Below are 22,123 nucleotides of genomic sequence, written 5' to 3'. Positions count from 1 at the left end.
GGGACAGGCAAGGGGTATACACGCCACAGTAAGAGCAGGTACTAAGAGTATCCATGTGACAAGATTGGCGGCCTCTAAGGACCAGAAGGCAGCCAAATCTTGTACCTCCTGGAGTTGGCTTCACCTGGCTTTGGGGCTGTCCTTCAGGGGAACAATCCACTGTCCCACTGATCAGGGAGTGGGCCACATCTCAGGTGGGACAGACTATATAGTCTGAATGCTCTAGATGGCCATAGCCCTCAGGCAGGAATCCTTGAAGCAGTTCACCTCCAAGTGACTAGCCATTGACCATGTGTTAGCAAGCAGCATCTTAGGTTTGGATAAAATATGAGGGAACAACCTGGGGAATAACCTACCTGTATGCGACACATTCCCAGCACCCTTGTGTCCCTGCCCAGGTCTACTCCTGCAAAACCAACAACCTGGATATCCTGGGGGACCTGTGGAGCATGGTCAATGCAGGTGCGGTCCACTCATTGTGCTGTGGCAATGACATGAACGTCCTCAAGGGAGAAACTAGAGGGCACACAAGTTGATCAAGTTCATGGCCCATGAACAGGAGGGAGCTGTGAGCAGGCATGGCATGGTAGGTAGCAGTGGGGGCTGGGCTCTTGGAGGTGAAGGGGCACTGCTAAGGCCCTGACACCTGTGCCTCCCACCCACAGGTTACATGGGCCATCCTGTGCCAGTAAGACATTCTGTGTGGACAGGAGAGCTCAATGGCTGGCTGCATGGCTAGTGCCAGAAATCAAACCTATATTCAAGAAAAGAAAGCATCATTGATCCAATGGAGGTGAGGAGGAGCTTGGGCCAACAGCAGGGGGAGCCCCCATAGCTGCTCCTGAGGCAGCACTCCTTTTGGAGTGTGGCAATGGGAGATAGGGTATCCAGAGAGAGTGATCAAGTGCCACCCTGTTGGCACCAACTCCTTGGATCCCAGAAGCCACAGAACAAGCCTTGCCTGTTCCCATGTCTTGGCCTCTGTGCTCCATAGCTATCTCATTGGCAGGTTTGCGAGAATAGGTTAGCAGGCATATAATCCTCTTCTTAGATTGGAAACTCTGCTGACCACAGTCTACCCTGAAGTCCCCACTGCCAGATAGGTGGCAGCTTCTCATGATGTCTCTTGTCTTAGAATGGTCCCGGTACTCTCCAGGTGCTGAAAACGAAGTTGACCCTGTGCCGGATGGGCCAGTACATGGGACTGCAGGACTGCTACCAGAAGATCCTAGGGAACTGGGGTCCTGGGCCTTCTACCGCAGTTAACTGACCAAAGTGCTGGGGGTCTTCCCCTATGCAGCCATCGACCTGGGCCTCTCTGAGGTCCTGGGGCTGCTCATCCCTGTCCGCCGAGTATGCCGCAGGCCTGCATCAAGGATACTTCCTGTTCCAAAGCATCCAGGACTCTCCTCCTGGCTCCCTACCTCTGACAGGGACGCCTCTCAGCCTTACCAGGCCACTTCCTGGCTGTGGGGGACAGAGGGGAATGAGGAGCCGCCCTTCTCTGTCCAGACCCCTGCAGTTTGACACATCATGGGACATGCTTTGTCCAATCCTCCCAGGGACTGTCTTGTGGGTTGCCTCCCGGTCAATCTCAATGAATTAGGACTGGCTCCGGATAACTGCCCTAAAGGTCTGATCCATTTCCGTAACCAAGTGGGGCCACAATAAGAATTCAACAAGGATCGCGTTGGCCAGAAAATGGGACTTTCCATTCCCATATTCTCCGCGACGTTCACAACTCCAGTCATGAAACCTCAGAATGGTCTGAGATTCTGTACGTTCACGCCATCTTTTCCTCTGCTCTCGTCCCCCTTTCTGTGCCTCCTGCCAAACCAGCCAACGTCCTCCTTTCTCAATCCCCTGTGGTGGACTCTTCCAAACTCCGGAACCTCCCACCACCGCACACACTTCCCATCCTTCTGATAGCTTGGATGTTTTGTTCTTCACACTTCCCGATCCTCCACCCTAGTCCCTACCATCTCCTATGAGTCTGGAACCAACCCCACCACCTTCTCAGCCTTCAGAGCTCCCCAAACATCTGTCTCCCCCTCCGGACCCCCTCCACTCTCCTGTTGTTTGGGGTGGAAGACCCTATCCCAGTTCATGCGCTCTTCTCCCTGATGGATCTTTCTCAAATAGAAAAATGCTTACGGACATTTTCTAAGGACCCCACTACTTGTTTTAAAGACTTTCAAACCTCACACAAACGTATGACTTAACATGGATGATCTTTATATCGTCGTTACGTCTACTCTTAACCCTGATGAGCGAGAGCAGGTTTTTTCAACGGCACAGCAGCATGCAGACCAGGTCCACCTCACAGGTGCCACCATGCCCGTAGGCCCTCAGGCGGTTCGTAGGGGGACCTGACCTGATCTTATCAAACAGATACCCATGCTGGCTGAGAGGGCAGAGCTGGCCGAGACCGCTTGATACATGTTTGTTGGCCAGCTTACACGCCATCTCTCATAAAGCAGTTAAGTTTGACAAGCTAGGAGAAATTACCCAGCAGCCAAATGAAAACCTCGCACCTTTCCCTTCACACTTCACTGAAGCCTTAACACAGTATACTTGGTTGCACCCCACCTCTCCAGCCAGGGCTAATGTTTTAGACACTCGTTTTATAATGCACTTGGCAATATTCAAAAGAAACTTAACACTGCAGAGAATGGCCCTCAGCCCCACATCCGTGACCTGCTCAACATGGCCTTTAATGTTTTTAATGTCTGAGAGGTACAGGTTGAGGGAGGACATGAGTCCCAAGCCCAACAACAGACTAGTTGGCAAGCCCAGGCTTTGGTTTCCGCTTTAAGACCCCAGCTGAGCATTTAACCTTCCACCATCTTGACGCCGCTTTAAATATACCCAAGAAGGGCATTGGGCTAAACACTGTCCACAGCTGTGAGCAACGAGCAAGACTTGCCTGGGGTGCGGTCACAAGGGACACTGGAGAAGTGACTGCCCCTCAGCGCCTATCGTCGGAGGGACTCTCTCTCCAAGCCCTGACCTGCCCTTGGCACTGTTCGACCTGGCCAATGACAAGACTGAAGATGCGTGGACTCAACGACCCCAGTGACCCTGGATGAGTCTCAAGTGACTATCAAGGTAGCGTGCAAAGCAGTCTCCTTTTTGGTAGACACAGGAGCTACCTTCTCATTACTTCTTTCCTTCTCGGGCCCCACCTCTCCTTCCCAAATTATGGTTGTCGGTATACATGACAACCCATCAAAACCTTTGCTCACCCCTCCTCTGGTTTTAGATATAGGAAAGTTCTCTCTTTGCTATTCCTTCTAAATGATGCCTTCATGGCCTGCGCCGTGGCTGGGTAGGGAATCTCCTGTCTAAGCTGGGAGTTAGTCTCCAGTAGAAATGCTTCCTACCCACCTCTCCTTCCCCAGCAAACTTTTTGCTAAAGCTCTCCACCATTGAGCCTCCGCCCACGCCCTCCACTGCTCCACTGCCACACCACATAAACCCTGAGGTGTGGACACTTCCCGACAGCTTGTCGCAAAATATCATCCCCTTAAAGACCCTTCCACGTTCCAATCTCACCCCTAGTTTCCAATCTCCCTCACTCACGGAAGAGGCCTGAAACCCATCATGCAGCGCCTCCTATGTATCCAACATATTGTGCCTGCACACCCTGCGTGCAACACCGCTGTTTGGCCGTCAAGATGGGAGATGGGTCCTACTGCCCAGTACAGAACTTGCACCTTATTAATGAGGCTGTAGTCCCCACCTACCCAGTGGTCCATCACCCCTGCACTATCCTGTCTTGTAGTCCACTTGACAACACCCATTTTACCATATTCGACCTGAAGGACGCTTTCTTTACTGTCCCGCTGGATGCTTCCTGCTAGTTTATCTTCACATGGGAGGTCCCAACACCACAACCGCCTGCCAATATGCCTGGTCCGTTTTCCCCATGGGTACCACGACTCGCTCTGTTTGTTCAGCCAGGCGCTAACCACTGACCCTCTGCACTGTCCCCTCTCACCGTCCATTCTGCTTCAGTAGGTAAAGGACCTCCTGCTGTGCAGCACATCTGAAGCCTGCTCTCTGGAACATCCTGCCCAACTCGTGTGCTTCTTAACTACGGAAGGCTATGGAGTCTCAGGAGCTAACGCCCAGCTCTCATGTAAAACCATTATCTACTTGGGGCTGCAGCTCACTCCCACCACATGGGGACTGACAACAGAAGGTCGCCAGGCAGTGAGCGAACTCCAAACTCCTCAAACCGCAGACCAAATACATTCTTCCCAAGGCTTCGGAGGACGTTTCAGACATTGGTTTCCTCATTTCCCCCGTTACAAAACCCCTTGTACAACGCGGGTAGGGCCACCCCTCCTGGCCACCTTGACTCTGCCCACCTTGACTCTGCCCATGGTCTCCTTCGCTTCCCACCTTTGCATATACCAAAGCCCACCAAACCTTTTTAACTTTACACTCACGAAAAGCAAGGTATATGAGTTGAAGTCCAGACTCAGTCCCGTGGGCCTGCTCTGTCCTCTGTGGCTTATTTGTGTAAACAACTGGATAGGATGATCAGGGATTGGCCATCTAGCCTCCGGGCTCTGTAAGCAGTTACCTCCCTAACTAAAGGAGCCTTCAAGTTAACACTGGGAGAGCCTATCCAGACGTTATATCCCACAGACTGCAGGACATCCTCTCACATCACGTTCTTTCTCTACTCTCTACAAGCCACTTGGAACAAATCCACCTTGTTTATTGAAAACCCTAACATGACCCTACGCCAGGCTCCCGATTTGAAGCAGGCAACTCTTTTGCCCCAACTCCCAGACTCGCTGGAGCCTAGAAGTCACGTTTGCACACAGGCAATTGAGGAACTAATGATGCGCCGTCCCAAACTCTCTGATCCACCGTACACTATTCCACATCTAACCTTGTTTGTTAATGGCCGCCTGTGCTGTCATCTCACTTGGTTGAGTCTGGGAAACAGCACACCTCCCCATCGGAACGCCTTCGCCAAAGTAAGAATTATCACTCTCATTTGAGCTCTCTCTTTAACTAAAGGGAAAACATCTAATATAATTTTTTTGTTTTCAGATTCTAAGTATGTGTTCCTTACAGCTCATTGTCACGCCACCATCTGGGAAAAGTGCGGATTTATGACCACCAAAGGGTCCCACATTGGAAACTGTCAATTAATAGCCAATCTCTTACAGGTTTTTCAGCCACTGAGAAAAGTAGCTACTATTCATTGCAGAGGACATCACACCGATACCTCTCCTGTCACCCAGGGAAACCACCAGGCAAATGCTACTGCATGAAACCGCACCGACAACCCGACTAACGCAGCCCCAAGTCTCTCGTTCACCATCCCCGACATGCAACCCTCTTACACACCCCAGGAAGAAGCCACCCTGAGCGAAAAGGGAAGACAACTCAAGAAGGGTTGTTAGTTCTCCAAAGTCAAATAACACTAGCCACACAACAAGCTGAAGACTTCTTCAACTGAATGGATTACTCTTTACACATTGGGCCCCGTGCCTTGTCCCAATTCTTGCCACCAATCTTATATCAACCTCAACGAACCCAGCTCGTCCAAAATGGTAGTTCCTCTTGCTCCATTTGCAAAGCGGTCTATACCCTGCGTGCCCATAAACCAACTACGTGGCCTACTGCCAAGATGGTCAGATCGATCTTACTCAGATGACTAAACGCAAAAATTTCCGAATCCTCGCATGTGGAGATACCTTTATAGGTTGGGTCGAAGCTTCCCAACTACACGAGAGACAAGATATAGGTACAGACATTCTACTCACCCAAATCACACCCAGGTCCTCCCCAACTCCACACAGTCAGACAATGTTCCATGATTCAGAACCTAAATCACAAAGATCTAACTTTCTCTGAACATTAAATGACATTTGCATATTCCATACAGGCCTCAAACTTCAGGAAAGGTGGACAGAATGAACGGAAGTATAAAATATATTCTGTCTAAACCAGGGATTCCCAAAGATTTAAAGAGAGGTCACTTCACTGTCCCTCAGACCTGTTGGAGGGCCAGACGATAGTTAAAAAAAAAACTATGAATAAATTCCTATGCACATGTACATACCTTATTTTGAAGTAAAAATAACAAGGCAAAAACCCTTGGCAGACCAGATAACTGTCCTTGGCCGGCAACACATAGCTCACGGGCATTAGTTTGAGGAATTCTGGTCTAAGCATTCCCAGGAACTTCAGGGCCTGTGGGTACACTTACTCCTTCTTGCCTTAACTCAAATCTGAAGCACCACCCCAATATCACGCTCTCCTTCTTTTGTAAGCCCATTTGAACTTTTGTGTGGCAAAGTCGTCCCCATCAACCACAACCTAACAACCCAAGCACCACCACTAGGATACCATTAACCTTTTCTTTCTCTTCTAAGAAACTGCTCCAGCAGCATGCAGACCGGTGTCTGCCCTCACCCCCCTACTCCTACACGACCTGATTTGCGAGGAATCAGTCCGATAGACTCTGTTCTGCTAAAAGAACTTGATTCTCAGCCTTGACAACCTACGTGGACAGGGCCATACTCCCTAATCCTCACTACTCCCAGCACAGTCAACTTCCTTGGTGATCCTATCTGGCATAGTCTCACCAGCATAAGGTTAACCCAACACAAGTCATGACTGGTATTCAACCCAGATTGTGGGACCTACTACCCTATGCTTTCTGAGGGGACCTCCTGCTTCTCATACCTAACATGTGCTCTGACGGTTCTCCGTGTAGACCCACACATACAACCTTTGGTTTGTCCTACTCTGCTCCACGCCAGGTCTTGCACGTGTGGCAGTTCTTCCTCCATGGCCGCGGTGGAACTCCTAACGGCATAAGGCATGCCATCAGTAGAGCCCATTGCGGCCAGCGTGGGTGGCGGCGGTCCGTTTGCCTTCGCTTCAACATCACCTTTCTTCGTCCATTAATCCCAGGGGCCCCACACAAATTCAGCGAGCAAAACAACCTGGTCCTCTGCTCTCTACATGAACAAAGCAGTGTTGTAAACAGTTCCCAGAAACAGACTTGGTGTCTGCATATTGTTCCTAGTTGCAGCATCCGTGTAATGCACACCACTACTCTATCCTTCAGAGTTACACCCTTCCCAGAAACCAATGTGGAGAGTATCAAATATATATTGCAGACCCCACGGATCCAAGGTGGGGAAAAGGCATCACGGCCTGTTTGTATCCACACCGCACCGCTGCAAAGCCCTCCGCCATCCTATCAATCCATAGCAGTAGATTCAATTTCCCCACCCACCAAAGAGCATTGATGAAGTAGCTAAAGACAACCATGGTAATGAACTTAACCTATTAGCCTAACTTACACACCAGGACTACAACACTAACCCCTTCCAGTGGGTAAATCTGATCCAAGAATCAGCCCTTTAGTTAAATGCCTCTGGAATAGAAAATGACTCTTGGTTCATCTGCGCCTCCCTGCAATGTCCACTGTTGGCTGCAGTTCCGGTAAGCTCCCTCCCTTCAGCCAAAACCAGCAACCCTTGTCCTGCCCCATTCCTAAGATACCATTGTTTGCACCTGAACGTCAGGTTGGCATCAGCTAACCCCTGTGTTATTTATCATCCACAAGACAGGTGTCGAGCCTACCCTGCAATCACAAGGAGACCATTAAAGGCTCACTTCAAGCCCCCTAAGAATCATCCTCTGGTGCAATGGAGCCCTAACAAAATGCCTCAATTCTTCCAGCAGTGCCTACTACCTCCCAGTAACAGTAGTGCACAACTCACCATGTAGAGCCAAGAGGAAGTCTAATGACTGTGGGACCTGCACGTGCTCTGTGGCTCTAACACCAATTGAGAAATTTATCAACCAGTCCTGGGAGATCCAGCCTCATTTCCTCCTTCCCCACAGCTGTCGTGACTCTAGAAGCTATAGGACAAATCATCATTCAGCCCCAAACCTGTAAGGACAAAGTACAATTCATGATGGATTCCACTTCTAACTCGCTGGCTTCCCTCTACAAACAATTAACGTCCTTAGCCCAAGTCACCCTACAAAGTCACCGAACCCCTGACTTATTAACAGCAGAGAAAGGGGGGACCTGCATGTTTTTTAAGAATATTTTTACTACATTAATGAATCAGGTACGGTTGGGGAGAACATTCAAGTGCTCTACATCATGTCGAGGATTAGACAAAAGGGCTCCACGGGCACTTCCTCATGTTTTTCAAACTTCTGTCATGTCATGATTTATACTCCTTGTTGGGCCCTTGGCAATAATTTGTGTACTGTTACAGTTGCCTCCCTGCGTGTTTGCAAATTTGCAGGACGGGATGAAAGCCATTTCCAACCTGATCTTCAGCCAAATCCTGCTTTACCCTTAGAGTCTGCTGCTGGCTGGTCCGGGCCCCAGATTTTAAAACTCTTAGATCTCCTCGTCGTCCCGCCTCAGCATGATGTAGTTCACGATCAAAGATGATGCCCATTACCACTATAAAGACTTTGGGAAGTTTGGCCAGGTACAGGCTAGGCAGCCTCTTGTACCAGCTTCTGAAGAAGACAAAAAGCCTGCTGAACTTTGTAACTTTTGCCTCCAGAATTTCACAGAGCCCATCTAACAGGCAGGGGTCACACAGCCCTCTCTCCTGAGCATTCTCAGAAGCACGTTTGCAAAGAACAAGATGATTTGCCAACAGGTCATCCCCAGACCCAAAACGTGCAACCCCCGCCAAAACCTGCAAACAAACACAGCACAGGAAACCTCCCTCCCACTTATAAGCCCACATGCCTTTGTCTCACACCCTATATATCTCCGTCCGCCCCAACACCCTGACCTAACACACTGGGTTGTGGAACTCACCCAGGAATCTTCCCTCACCTCAATAATAACTCACCTCTCTATACTTCTCACTCCTGAATAAGCCTTGCACCCTCCTGCGCCTCCATCTCCAACCTTTCACTCTTCCTCTCCCCTCCTGTGTTTGCCCCTCCTGGGGTGGGCGGGGGAGGACACGGCTGTGGAGAAGCAGAGCCCAAAGGGCTTTATCGTGTGGTGCTGTAACCACAGAAGGGGGCAGGGCTTGGCACTTGAAGGGCCACCACAGTCTTCCTCAATTTAGGATGTTGGGTGCTTGCCCAGTTGTTGGCCCCAGGCTGGGCTTGGCACCTTCCTCTAACAAGTGTGTCTGTGCCTCTCCTCATCTCCCCTAAACTCAGTCTTTAGGTTTAGGACCCACCCTCTACCTAGATGGATTGATTACATGATGTCTCCTTGCATTTGGAAATATGTGAGCCACGAGGTGCCTTGGTAACGTAGTGGGTTACTCACCGCAAACTTAGTTCAAAACTGCCAGCAGCACCTCAGGAGTCATGAGGAAGGGGGGAAGCAAGGGCCTGATTGGAGAGCTCAAGGTTTCCTTTTCTCTGGGACCACCATTACCTAGGAGAACCTGAACCTCACGCCCACCAGGGGTAGGGCCTGTCCAGCCAGACCCTGAGGGCGTTAAACCCAAAGTTATGCCTTGCTGTATCTTGTGACGATTGCACATGTCACATGCCAATGTGTAGGTTCCTGCCAATCCAGTTCTCCCTGTCTCTTAGGGGCCAATCTAACCCACAGCAGCTGTGTTTTCTGTCTTTCTTTCTTTTCTTCTCCTTCTTTTTCTTCGTCAATTTATAGGGGCTCATACAGCTTTTATTACAATCTATCCATTGGTTCAAGCATATTTGCATATTGAATGCTATTATATGCAAAACATTTTCTTTCTACTTGAGCCCTTGGTATCTCTCCTCATTTCTTTTTCCTTTCCTCCTGCATAAACTCTGGAAAATTTATGATTTTTTTTTTTGCCTCTTGCATTGACTGGGTTTTCCCTTCATCCACTTTGGTATTTTCTATGCACCTGGGAGTTTGTCATAGGTAGATCATTGTGATCAGATCCACTTTCCTCCTCCCAGCTAACCTTTTCCCTACTGGTATGATTACTCTCATTATTGGTCCTGAGGGGTTTATCTGTCCTGCATTCTCTGTATTTCCAGATCTCACCGCTACCGATGTACATGCTCTGGTCTAGCCAGACTTGTGAGGTAGAACTGTGGTCATGATAGTGGGGGGAGAGGGAAAAGGAGGAAGCCATCAAGAACTAGAGGAAAGTTACATGTTTCATCAGTGGTATACTGCACTCTGACTGGCTTGACCTGTCCTTGTAAACCTTCTTTAAAGGGATACCCAATCATGTACAGATGGGCTTTGGGTCTCCACTCCACACTTCTCCTCATGCACATTGATGGGATATTTTTTTCTGAGTCTTTGATGCCTGATACCTGTCACTGTCTACACTTCATGATCAAACAGGGTGGTGTTTGTCTGCCTTGTGGACGTTGATGCTTCTCAGCTAGATGGTCGCTTGCTTCTCTTCAAGCCTTTAAGACCCCACGTGCTAGATCATTTGATACACAGGCACCATCAGCTTTCTTCATCACATTTCTGATGCACCTACTTTGACTTCAGCCATCCTGTCAGGAATGTGAGCATCATGGAATGCCTGGTTGTTAGAACAACGTGTTCTCGTGTCAAGGGAGGAATTGAGTAGAGACCCAGTGTCCACCTGGTAGCTTAACACTTAACATATAAATATATCTGCAGACATCTCTCTCCCTATCGTTACATATAGTATACTCACATGTGAACATGCTGTGTTAAGGCCTTTCTAAATGCCCTTTGCGTCCTAGTTCTTAACTCTACTTCCTTTCACGTTCCTCTTGTCCCACTATCATGCAGGACCTTCATTCAGGGTTCAGTAATTGCTCTGGTTTGCACTGCCCTTCATTAAGTCCCACCAGGCATCATACACCCTCCGTGCCATTGATTTCAGATCACTTGTTCCCTTTTCCATAGGTCTGTTCACACCCACTGCCTTTATCCTGCTGTCCTCTCTACTGAGTACCCCTGGAACAGTGGGTCTCTCTTTTCTCCAGATTGTTCATCCGGACCAACTAATCTTGATAGACACGGGGAGACAATATGTAGTCCTAAAAACCAGGTAGAGCAAAACAAAACAAACAAGAACCAACCACGCAAAAAAGAAGTCTATAAATGCTTCCAGGTCTGTTTGTTGAACTTTGGTGTGTTTTGTAGTCTTGTCTGATGGGGTACAAAGGCCTGCGCCCCTACGTCTATTTTGATATTCTTCTGGGCCCTCATTGCTTTGCTCCCCTGGCAGCTGTGTTGTGCACCATTAGCGTTGTGCCCCCGCGTGTTGGGGTCACATCTGACACAATCCCAGCACTGTGTTTCCAGTGTGGTCCCCCTTAGTGCTATGGATCAGTGAGGCATGACATGTCTCATGATGGGGCTGGTTGTCTGGTCCTCTCTGTGGATTGGATGCTATTAGTAGGAATACCTTCCCCAGGACTTGGTGCACGAGGATGCTTTCTACACTCTCTCCTTCTCTGTTACTTTGCTCCTATGTGCTTTGAACCACAATGGCCTCTCCCTGAACTGTAGCTTCAGTGTTATAAACTGAAGTAAATTTTATGGGGGTTGGGTGTTAGGTTATTCCAAGTTGTTGGAATCGGGATTGGAGGCGACGCCACAGACCTTCTGGTTCCTTGCTTCAGACCAGTATATTTCATTCACATCTTCACACACCAGGTTGAACTCTGGTAACCTTCTCCCTCTCCTGTGGAGGTATGAACAACACACTCCCCTTGGGTGGCCTAGTGCTCTGCTACCCAACTACCCATGTGTTTCGTTTCCCCTACTTTTTAGGTGGCTGCTATATGCATCCCTGGATTGGGACTGGGCCCTGGAGTGGGACCTGGACCTCCCCAGAGGAATGGATGTGTACAGGGACACAGAAGAGCACAGTTGGAATGTTAAGGTGGCGGATGGCTTTGGTATCCCCACACCCATAGCCATTTCAGTGTTCACAGGCTGCAGGGGCAGTGGGAGCATCAAAGGTAAGTTGTTTTCAATTGAATGGTTGTAAGGGTACCTGGTTTACAAGGGGAGAGTCTACATGAAGTGGCAGTGTTTTCGGGGTGAACACTTTCCTGGTTCTCTCAATTTCGGAAGATCTTGCTGACCCAGCACGACACGGTCCAGTACAACAGGCTACAGAACTATGTGCAGCAGATGCTGGGGAAGCCCCAGGTTTCTACAAACGTTATCTGCTCAATGGGCTGGGCTACATTCCCTACCCAGGCTTTGACCTGGCCAACTATGAGGTCTGGGGTCTGCTCTGACCTCCACATCACTTCCTTTTTCCGTAGCTGTCTGCCTCTCATGGAGTCGGCTGGAAAGGACAAGGCTGTGGAGGAGCAGAGCTCCAAGTCCTTGTCTCTCTGGGCTGTGGTCACAAAAGGCAACCGGGAGGCACTTCACTGGCAAACACTGACTTCCTGAATTCAGGATGTTGGATGCTCTCCTGGTTCGTGAACCCAGCCTGACATGGCATCTTTCTCAAACAAGTATCTGTGTGTCTTTGATTGACATGGTTCTCTAGAGAGACAAAACCAGGACACTTAGGATTTTATAAAGATTGACATACAGAAATACACAATGCATGAAACAAAAAGCTCATTAGTCTATAGGGCAGTACAAATGGCCCAATGCAATTAACGCTTAAGAGTCAGCTACTATACTGGAAGTTCAAGCGCTGCCGGTGTAAGTCAAAGAAGCAGGCTCTCTGGCCAAAAGCACCAATCAGCATGGCAGGTCACCAACAGTCAACAAGATGACAGGGTTTGACAGTCCCCAGCGAAATGAATGTATACTCCAGTAGCATGGTGAAGCAGGCCTTGAAGGAACCTCAAACTACAGTGACACAGTCCATAGGTTAGGTGAATCATAAGGAGTGTAGCTTGCAGGATGAGGCAGAAAACCAGCTACGGCAACCACACATTGGTCTGATCAGCAAAGAGCAAGAGACAGGAAAGGCAAGGCTCGGGTAGCCATTTATCTCTCCCCGTTTTAATTAATCCCACGTTCATTTGGCACGTTGGCACGATAAACGTACGCCTATCACAGTGTCTCTCCTCTTCTGCCTAGATCTCAGAAAGTCATGAGGTTTTGGATCCACCCTCTTCCTCGATGGATTACGTGATGTTCCCTTGCATTTGAGAAGCTGGTAGCATGAGGAGCCTTTATGGTATGATGCGTTACTAACTTAAGACTTAGCAGTTCAAATGATGAGCCGATCCCTGGCAGAAACACCATCCTTTCTATTCCTGGGAGGAGTTACACTCTCAGCAATAATGTGTCCTGGAGGAGTAGCTATGAGTCCAGATCAATCGAATCGATGGCATGGTGGAGTTCAGTGAGAGCATCAGTTGGCGTTATTAAACCAAATCCAGGGCTGGTGAGTCGACTTGGGACTCACAGGTTTTCTGAGACTGTGAATCTTTCTGGGAGCCACAAGTCTTGCTTTCTTCCCAAGATGAGTTTGAACTGTCAACCTTGCAGTTAGTAGTGGGAACTCCTCACCCACAGCGTCACCTGGCTTCCTTGGATGCATCGTGGCAGGTGATTGTATCACATGCGAGATCACTTGGGGGCAGTGGCAGAAAGCGTTCCTCCCATGTGTGTGACCCAGGATCCATACCTTCCGGAGCCACGCCCCCCCCAGGACAGCTAACCCCTTCTATCAGTGGAGGGCTTCTGGTTTGTACAGTGCTGCTGAATGGGTTTCAGCCGGACCATGAGATAGGCTGACTTTGGGAAAGAGATCACCTGGCCTCTCTTCCTGGTCTCACCCAACCTTGGATGCTCCACAGAAAGTGCCCATCAAGAGGGCCCTTGCGGGGTCAAAAGAGTGGGGAAGCTTTTGCAGAAGCTCTGCCCTCACAGCATTATGCCAGCTACTACAGTGTGACAGACAGGTGGATATCAGGGGCTCCAACCACACCCAAGAGTACTTTTGAGGGGAGATCCATGGCCTCCCAGGTGATGAAGACTCGCCTGACACAGGGTCGCACAGGCCATTACCAGGGTCTAGGTGACTGCATCTGCCAAATGCTTCGACACCACGGCTTGGCCTCATTTAATTAAGGATATGCTCCCAACATACTTGGAATCCTCCCATATGCATGCACAGACCTGGCCGTAAAAAAGGTTGGCAGAGGTGGGGGTGAGCTTGCTGTAGGAGGATGTGGTGTGCCCCAGGACTAGGGCCCATTCTGAGCCTACTCTGGACCCCTGCACCTTGCAGATGATGAACAACATGTGGCAAATGAGAAGAATGGATGACCAAGAGCCTAGCTAGGCTGAGAACATCTGTACCCAAACAGTCTCCATAGTGTGCAGCCAGATGGCCAGTTATTTCCTGACATTAATAAGGACAAAGATGCAAGCAATAAGTCAGCCTTCCCCTGATGAGACCCACTTTGTGGCCTCCCCAAATGTTCTCATCCCTTCTCATCCCCAAATTATTCCTACTTGGCCCTGGCAACTTATGCCGCAAACCAAATGCCTAGAACTCATACTTATCCACAAATCTAAACATCCTGTCCCATTTTCCCTCAGTCCAAAATGTGATCTAGTCCCAGCGTACACACACCCCGCCCCCCATGCACGATTCCCCCGACCTTGTGCCATACCACATGCTCAAGAGTTGATGGCCAACTCACACATTCCCGTGTCGGAGGGAACGTGGGCAAAACGAGGACGTTGCAAGGGCCCGGTTAGAGTAAGTCCATTTCTAGGCCTTTCCTCCCTAGCATCTCGCGGTGGGCTTCAAACTTCTGATTAGCAGCTGACCAATGTCCCAAGTGCAGCCCACCCAGGGACCCCAGGACACAGGACTCACACCCCCAAAGAGGCCAGCTTGCTCAAATAGACTTAGCCAACGAATGGTCCCATAATTACTCCCCACACTTGTCAGGTCAGACCTGCACCATATAGTCCAACTGGGGATTCACATCGACCTTATTGGACAGAGCAGGACGGCTCCTTAAGGTCTTTGAAGTTGTCCATCCTCATGGGAGCAGACAGCTTCAGCATTCATCACTCGACACTGACTCGGGAACCCTAGAAGATGGGGTGGAACTGCCATTGTGGGTGTCTGGGACTTTACCTCAACCATTATGGGAGTAGACAGCCTTGTCTTTTTCCCTCAGAGGCGCTGGTGGGTACACACTGCTGACTTTGAGGTTGGCAGACCAGACGCAACGCACTGGGCCACCTGGGCTCACTTCACCTTTAGCAGCTCCTCCTCACCAGTGTCCCCAAAACAACTCCTCAGATCTAATTCCCCAACTACCTTAATCACCACACCCCAACCCATCTGAAACTCTCAAAACAGACCAGAGCTCACTCTCTGACCTCGACAAAGCCTCTCTCCACAGTGCCCTCTAAACACATGCCCAAAGCCCTAGCCAATCATAGGCATCCTCACCACTGTGACCTCTTTGAGGGGAATTGTCCAGAAATCCTTTCCCTACACAGGCCCTTGAAAACTCCCCGAATGAAGTCCTTTGCTACCGCCTCCACACTAGCTCATTTCCTCTGCAAACCTGCCAGACCCCTGGCTTTCCCAATCACCCCCCAACACCCTGACTTCCTTTATTCTATGTGTAATAGCTTGGCCTCATTCATCATAGATACTGTGGAAGGCTCAAAACCCATCATGCGGGCAGTTTTCCGTCACATCCTCGCTGAGCAGGGCTGGCCAGGGCTTTCTGAGGCCTAACCACCACCATATTAAAGGTTGTCACGGCTGCACGGCTGTTGGGATTAGCTACTCTGTGTACAAAACTATGAAGAGCACCCTGGGAATTTAGGTGAGAGCCAGACTACAGGTAGATAGGGGTGATTACGTGGGGTCAGTCCATTCAACACTACATGATATGAAACTGCCCCCACCTTACAGGCCCCCATGTGGAGGACATCATTGTGTGAAAAAGGTGTCAGAAAATTCCCAGAGCAGGAGTGGAAGCCCAACATATGGTGGCAGCCGCTAGTGACAGCCCGGTGGCCTGTTCCCAGGCATGCACTGGCACAGTTCTGGCCATGTGTGTGACCCTGGATCCATACCATCCGGGCACACTCCTGCACTGCTAAACCCTTTTTTCTGTTGAGAGATTCTGGTTTGAATTGTGCTGTATACGAATTTCAGACAGAGCATGAAATAGGTTGACTTTGGGAAAGAGATCTCCTGTCCTCTCTTCCTGGTCTCACCCATGCCTAGGTGCGCCACGGAAAGCTGCCCAGCCTGTGGGAACCTGCGGCGTCAAAAGAGTGGGGAAGTTTTTCCAGAAACTCTGCCCTCACAGCAATATGCCAGCTACCACAGTGTGACAGACAGATGGATGTCAGGGGCTCAAATCACCCCATGATTTCCTCTGAGATGAGATCCATGGCTCCACAGATGAAGACTCGGCTGACGCTGGGCCATACAGACAAGGACTAGGACCTGTGAGCCTGGCCATTGCAGATGCTCTGCTGACGGGATCCATTCCTCGTACAACGGTTACTTCCTTAACATGCCGGGTCCGTTATCTTTAGTCACTTCTCCCTCCAGTACCAGTACCAGGTACTGCGAGACTGCATTTCAGCTGCTGTGGGGCTAAGTGATCCCCTCATTTTATCAAGGATACACAACATGCGTGTTTGGAATTATGACCCATGCATACACTGACATGGCAATACATAAGATTGGCAGGGCTAGTGTGGCCAAGGGCTAGAGCCCATTCTAACCTTCCTCTTTCTCCTGCCCCTCTCACTGATTCTGCACAGCTTCTGGAACACAACAAGGACGAACATCGAATACCCAGCTACCTTGGGGTAAACATCTGCATTGTGACACTGTCCACAGTCCATTGCCAGATGGCCAGCTACCCATTAATAAGAACGAAGATGCAAGCTGAGAGGCAGCCTGGCCTCTATGCTGCCCATCTTATACACCCACTAAAAGTCCTCCAATTGCCGGCCCACTGCACCCAATTCTCTATACTTGAGTCTGGCCTCCTATGCTTTCCACCGACATCCTCCAAGTCATACATACCCCCAAATCTGAACTTCTGCCCAGTTTCATGATCTGTGGCTTTGCCTTCAGGCACGTCAAAACACCCCCCTCCATTCCAACAATGGTGTGGGCAATAACTTGGCCTCGTTCCCCTAATTACTATCGAGGGCGAATCCCACTGTGAAATAACTCGTCTGGTACATCCTGGCAGAGCAGTCCTGGCATGGACTATACAGAATCCTGAACCCACCTTACTCATGGTCATTCCTGCACGAGGAATCAGCTATGCGGTATAAGAGCAAAGGAAGACCACCATCAGAGTTTAGGTCAGAGCTCAACCACAGGCACAGGGTCAGAAAGAGACCAAAGGGCTGAGTCCAGTGAGTCCCCCTTGGCCCCAAATCGTGCTGCTTCATCTGTGTGGAACAGTTGTGGAAAGAGAGTGTGCTGGAGCTCTAGGCCGGGAAGATGCTGTAGCCTCTATCGCTGGAGTACAGGCCGGGATTGCAGTCTGGATCCTGCCAGGAATAAAAAGACATGCTGTGGACTCTAGAGCAAATGGGGAATTGGGAATCAGTTGGCAACTAAAGGGTGAGCTTGGCCGGGTATGCGTGGGATGCCGGGGCTGGGAGGGGAGCTGTGATTTCCAGTGGCACTGTCAGGTAAACACAGGCCTCCTAACTCCATGGTCAGTGGTTCACAGACCTCACATGCGCTTTGAGAGAAAGAGGAGACTGTCTACTCCTATTAAGTTGGATAGCCTGGGTAACCCCATAGAGGGCATTTGTAAGTTACTATCTACTGGAAACCCTGGTTTTCATGCTTTTAGAAAGGGCCCTGGGCCCTGGAATTCTTGAGTCTGGAAAGAGAATGGGGACATTTTAATCACTGATTCTAAGAGACGAACAAGCATCCCCAGGTCCAGAAGGAGGAGACCTTGTGATTCCTGAGTCTAATCAGGGAGCATGGATCCTCAGGTGTCCAGGGGGAGGGACCTGGGATCCCCAAATGTAAAAGGGAATGCCCCAGGAATCCCCAAATCAAAGCTGGCAGCTGAGATTTCCAATTCCAAAAGAGGAATGAGGTACTAGGGATCGCTAGGATTAGAAAGGATGCAAGGTTACCTGTACCCTGTATCTTGAAGACAGTAGAACATCATGACGTTGCCAGGGTTCTGCAGATAAGACGGAGGCTAGGATCAGATTTGTGACCTCCAGGCCTTACAGTAAGGGGGGCGGATGGCTTTTCATGAATCAGAAACTCAGATTCCACACTTCTTGGAAGTTCCCAGAGCCCTCGGTCTTTGAATTCGGCAGGGAAGCCCGCAGCATGGAATTCTATGCTACTTGGGAGAAAAGCGGGTGAAGTGTGTTTTCACCCAAGGAGGCATGTCAGAGGGAGGAATCCAGGATGACATAGGACAGCTCTAGCTTTCCTTTACTCTGTGACTGTCATATTCTGGAAAGACCTTGAACCTCAAGCCCACCGAGTGCCAGGCCTGCCTAGCTGGATCACGAGGGTGGTAAACCAAAAAGTCAAGCCTGATTTTCCATATCCCATAACCAAGGACCACGTCGCCTGCCTTTTCCATCTCCTACCACCAATCCAGTTCCCCATCTTATGTGAGATCACGCCCATTGCAGCCTGGTTTTCCTTGGCTCCCACGGAAAGCAAGCACTGGATCACCTCCCTTGCCATTTCTTCCCAATGGTGTCAGGCATCCAGGTTCAGCCGCTCACCTCAGCCATTGGCTACATTTAGAAGTCAAGTCTAGAAAAGGATTCAGGTCACAGTGAAAGCAATCCAGTCTGTCCAATAGCATCCAGACGAGTTCGCCATGGACTGATTGCAGCCAGTTCGGGCCTTCAAAAGGCCGCCCTCCATTGGTGGGGGTCGCGACCATCGCACCAGCACCCGCCAAGTCTGCTCACAGAGGCCTTCGAAAGCCTTGGACTCAGCATGCTTGACCCCTTGAAGCCTTCGCTCTGGTCCCAGACCCTCCCAGCGAGCCGGGAGCTCCCGATTCGTTTGGCGCCATGCTCCCAGGTCACTTCGGTTTGCCAGCCAACGATGGCTGCTCGCAACCCTTGGCTCTCCGAGATGTCCAGTGCCCTGTGCTCGTTGCCTACTGACCGTCGCTGCTTTCCGATTGGCGGTTGACATTGAATTCTCGAAATTGGTGGCCAGTGAGCAAGGGCCGTCTCCCATTGTTCGTGCTCCTCTATCAGTTATGGTGACGGCAGGAGGGGGCGGTGCCTCCCCTCAGCATGGCCTTTCCTTGTGGAGCCAGGCTTCCTCCACAGGAGTCCGCTCCTCCTGCTGGACTTCTGCCTCCGCGTCAGGCCGGCCCTGCCTCGCCAGTGGGAATACAGCTACGGGGGACGCTGCCTGCACAAGGCCGCCTGCAAGCGGGTCCGGAGCCCCAGGGAGCTCCCTGCCTGGCCCCAGGGTGCGGGCCCTTTGGGCTTTTAAACCTTCAGCTATCTCTGTTTTGTTCTTGTCTCCTCTTTTTTGGCTGGCCTGCCCTCCTAAGTTATGAGATAGCCCAGAGGAAGGCTACTTGTCTGGGGCAGGGTGGTTGGTGTATGTTCCTGGGTCTAGACACCTTCTGGGGTTCTGCTGCAGACATTTGACAGCTTTGTGCAGGCCTGTGGAATCACCCACGGTGAATAGCCAAAGCAGAGACCCGTGCCCCATCTGAACCAGGTCTGAGTGGCCATCGCCCACCACCATCATCGTGTGCTTCTTATAATGTGCAGTGTAATTGGACTGTTTGTGGCAGGACGGGGAAGCTATTGTCCCCCCATGCATGGTCACTTCTAGGGACCTCTCAGAGCCCAGTGGAAGAAAGGCCTGTTGGTCTGCTTGCTTAAAGTTGAGATGTCACCGAAACCAGTCAAGATGATGCCCAGGTAAGCAGCGCTTACTGAGAGGTCTTTTGAGCACGGTGGGTCTGGTGTCCAGGCAGCCTAGTGGAAGGATTCTGCTGAGTGAGAGGACCTCCTGGGTCTATAACCCCCTCCCACACATCTGTCCTGAGCTTAGGCCCCGGAGATCTTGTATCTGGTTCTTGGGACATCTCAGCCAACTGCACTGAGCTGGTGCAGTGCTTCACCACTACCACAGCCACCGCTGTCAGAGGTTGACCTATCTGACCCCCAGCCATGGGCTCCACGCCAGGTGTTGCTTGACTGCCTCGCCGAGACACACAGCTGTGGGGGGTACTCCCGGAAGCAGCTGCCTACTCATGGTGCTCCACTTTGAGTGCCACTTCCCGAGTTCCCCTGTCTGTGTGGAACTAAACTTCGGCTGGCAGGGTCCCTCCTTCCATTCACCCAGGACCCGGAAAATTAACCTGCAATTTACCAGTAGCAGGTTAGATGACATGCGACTCAGAGTGACCCACCCTCATTGTTGTCTTGTACCCCTCTACAAAGATGGGTTTGAGGCTGGAAGGCCCAGGAGCTGTGCTCACCTTCCTCTCTCCTCGCTCGGGCCCTCAGTGTAAAGCTCACTTCGGGGAGTCCTCAAACCCCATCTTCCAGGAGGATGTCTTGGCGGGGTCTCTGGCGGTGGCCATTACCCAGACGCTCATCAACCCCTTGGAGGTAAGTGAGAGCCTGCTCAGCGGGCGGCCTCACGCAATGAAGCGACTGCAGTCCCTACCTACTGAGCAATGACTCCTGTGCCCCAGGCATCCTGCACAAAGCACCATGTTCGACCCTCACCAGGATCCGCCACATGCTCTGCCGGCTCCATTTGGTTGGTTGTTGCTGTCAGATTGGTTCTGATGCTTGGTAACCTGGCCATGGCATTCTTGGGCACCTCCTATGCACGTGACAGCTGGACTTTGACTGAGAAAGACTGAAGAAGCATCGATGCCCTTGAACGATGGTGCTGGTGAGGGATATGGTCGGTTCCCCGGACTGTCAAATGAACTCCCAGATTTGCCAGAATGCTCTGAGAGGCAAGGATGGTGTGACTTTGGATTCTAAATTTGCTCACGTACCTGGAGAAGGCCTTCTTGCTAGGCAAAATGGAGGGCTGCGAACCAGAACAGGGCCTCAAGGAGATTGGTGGACAAAGCGGCCGCAACCCCGGCAGAAACATCAGAAGCGCAGTTAAGATGACGTATGATGGGGGTTGGTTCCTGCTGCTCCACTGAGTCCCTGTGAGTCAGAACCGAGTCCCCAGCACCTCAGAGGAACCACTCGCATGACAGCAGGGAACACTGCGCGGACAGACACACCCAGTCCCCTTTGGGGATACTGTTAATCCATCTCTGGGAAGCTGGCCCTTGTGATTTACTGACCTCCTCCTTTCGCAACCAGGACATCTTTTTTTATCACCACTGGGTCTCATGGTCACTCAGCCAAAGTCTTGCTGTCCTCACATCTCAGAAGCCTCTGCTGGCATGGCCCTAGGCCGGGCTCCTCCTTTGGGGATCCCATCGTCCAGATACTGTTCTTGCCAATACCGTCCTTCTTAGGCATAGACTGATTGCCCAACTGTTACGTGCATATGACGTCACCATGGCTTCCAGCTGAGTCCTGCCTGTGGCATTGTGGCTCTTGGACACTTCTCAAGAGGGGTGTTGCACAAGTGCCCAAGGCAGCCTGTCCCTTGAGTGCCTGATTGCGGCTCCAGTGGGAGCTAGTGGCAGATCTGAGCCAGACGGAAACCCTTGACTGCTTTGCTCTTTGCTCTTTGCTCTTTGCGTCACTCTGTTGTTTCTTGGTCCAGTTCTGAGGTCGTTGGTTTCCTCTGTGTTGGGGTGCCATCCATCCTGACGGCTGTAGTCTTTGATCTTCATCGGTAAGTACTTCCAGTAAACTTTCCTCCCAGCCAGCAAGGCTGTGTCCTTGGCACCCGGCAGGCTGCTCAATGGCCTTGCTCGGCTCCTGATTCCACGTACTTGTTGGCATCGCCCAGCATCTGGGATCACTGTCTGCACACAGGATGGAATCCTGAAGACAGAGAGGGGATCCAACCTTGAAGCACAACTTCCCTGGTTTGAAACCATGCAGTCTTCCTGTCTCTGCTCATGTGTTCATATGAATGTGGGGACACAGCTGGTCTGGTACAAGGAGCGTGAACATCAATTGTTTTGTGTTTCTGGTGTCCAGCGTGGGACCTTGAAGGTTTTCACTCCCTGTGTGTATTTGACGAGGCCAGGGATGGCT

Source organism: Tenrec ecaudatus, chromosome 1, assembly GCF_050624435.1.
Source record: "Tenrec ecaudatus isolate mTenEca1 chromosome 1, mTenEca1.hap1, whole genome shotgun sequence".
Taxonomy (NCBI): domain Eukaryota; kingdom Metazoa; phylum Chordata; class Mammalia; order Afrosoricida; family Tenrecidae; genus Tenrec; species Tenrec ecaudatus.
The sequence above is the reverse complement of the archived record's forward strand: the minus strand, read 5'-3'. Positions refer to the sequence as shown.